The following is a 2,034-nucleotide window of genomic DNA, read 5'->3' on the forward strand; positions in this document are numbered from 1 at the left end:
TCTCTCATTTTTGGGGGCCAGCTTGTTTCTTTTTTTAAAAGAATGAATGCAAGAAATCTTTCAGGTCACCAAACATTGTGGAACAGGCCTTTAATCCCAGAACTCAGTAGGCAGAGACAGGTGGATCCCTGAGTTCAAGGCCAGCCTGGTCTACAGAACTGGTACCAGGACTTCAGGGCTACATAGGAAAAAACATGTCTTAAAAAATCTTACTTGGCAGGGGAGATACCATGATCATGAAGTAGTTTTCCCAGGGCGAGACTTACCCATCTCACCCTGGAGGTGCTGACTTCTGTGGTTTTCCCAAGTGTGGGAAATTCAACTGCATAATTTGTGGTAGTGGAGAATGCATCATGCTTTTCCCTGATGGGAGAAATCTCCGAGGTGACACTGTAATTAGGTGTCGGCATGGATCCTATAGGTTCTAGGAGGGCAGAGGTGCAATATGTTTGAAATACTGAGGGAAGGCTGTTGATTTAAAATATTGCGATTGGATGAACTGATGAGACCCGGAAAGCAGAGGAAACAAGATGGATTGTGGGCTGTGGTGCACCTAAAAAGGAGCAAGAATATATTTAGGACTATTTCAGTAAGCAACAACTTACTGAAATCATAAGCAAGAATAACTGAGTGATTGGGTGCTTACTAAGAAACATGGCAAGGTATGCTAAGATCTTGGCTATCCCAAAGCTCAATATGATGAGGAGCAAAACAAAACAAACAAGACCAATTGAGATAGTGAACTGCATGTAAGGGGATTAACAGATACAATGGTGGAGAAAGCCAGGGAATGTGGGGCAGATATGAGTTCCGTATTTCCTAACTTTAATGCACATGTGAATTTTCCAGCATCTTATTAAGATTTAGATTTAGATTTAATGTATGAGATGAGCCTTAAAGTTTGCATCAAGAATAAAAATAAAGAGTGCTGCATTAGAATCTAAAGTAACTGGCATGTCCTCTGCAGGAGACACAACCAATGCATCTACTGTGCAGCCTCAGGAGGACTCTATGGCACGTGATCCTAAAGATAATGACATACCAAACTAAAAAAAAAAAAAGAAAAAAAACAGCTCAAGGCAGATGGCGGTGGTACAAGCCCAACACTCAGGAGGTAGAGACAGATAGACCTCTGAGTTCAAAGCTAACCTGGTCTACTGAGTGAGTTTCAGGACTGCCAAGTCTACACAGAGAAACCCTGTTTTGAAACACTAGCTCATTTCAATGGGCATTTGTGAACTTGTAAGTTGGGCTCCAGGTTCAAAGTTAATAAAATACACATATTTTCCAATAACAAAAAGAATTACAAAAAAGAACCTCAGATGGCATGAGTGCCTTTTTACCTATTCCAGTAGGAATGGCAAAGCTTTATGAACCATGGTCTGAGGATCCAGGGATAAAATGATGGTCAGAGCACAGGCGTCCTGATAGGGCAGGGTAGGAAGGAAGCTTGAAAGAGAAGGTAAAGAGGAAGATCTGGATCTCACTGACGGTTCTAGAACACCCCATTAGGAATCAGAACTTCACCAGGGAGGCTCGTGCTCAAAGAGGCCTAGTTTGTTAGCCACATAAAGATGGAGCCGCATCCAGCTTACTAACCCGTGGTCCTGTCTGGGCATATGTGAAAAATGATGCTGGTACTGCATAGTAGGGGAGATCTAGACTCAGAGACGAAGGAACCAAAGAAACATGACTGTACTAATCCTATCACTCCTCATTGAGCTGCTGTTGATAGGAAGGAAAGAGCAAGTAGGATCAACACCTAAACAGGAAGTGGGGGCTATTTGTATATTTGTACATCATGTAGAATTGTGTTAGGGAAGGGAAATTCTGTCAAAAACTCCAACAGGAGTAAACACATGTTAATAAAGATTCTAGTGCAAGCTCTGTCCTGAAGTTTAAAATTTTTAATTCAAACCCTAAGAGTTTTAAATGTGTACATATATAATTCTATTTAAGGTGACATATAGATAGAGATGAGCAGTGGCAATCTGAATTTTGGGGCTTATTTATTCCCCAAGGAAGAATGAAGAG

At 41.3% G+C, this 2,034-nt stretch overlaps 1 non-coding gene across 1 annotated transcript; it reads left to right on the plus strand.

Moving 5' to 3' along the window:
- The first annotated feature begins 205 nt into the window (after positions 1-205).
- LOC126513006 (U1 spliceosomal RNA) lies at positions 206-366 on the plus strand. Its single transcript, XR_007595226.1, has one exon. It is a non-coding gene; the product is annotated as a U1 spliceosomal RNA (small nuclear RNA).
- The last annotated feature ends 1,668 nt before the right edge of the window (positions 367-2,034 follow it).

The sequence above is a fragment of the Alexandromys fortis genome, unplaced genomic scaffold (assembly GCF_014885135.2).
Source record: "Alexandromys fortis isolate MF-2015 unplaced genomic scaffold, M_Fortis_MF-2015_v1.1 scaffold_98, whole genome shotgun sequence".
In the NCBI taxonomy this organism is placed as follows: Eukaryota; Metazoa; Chordata; class Mammalia; order Rodentia; family Cricetidae; genus Alexandromys; species Alexandromys fortis.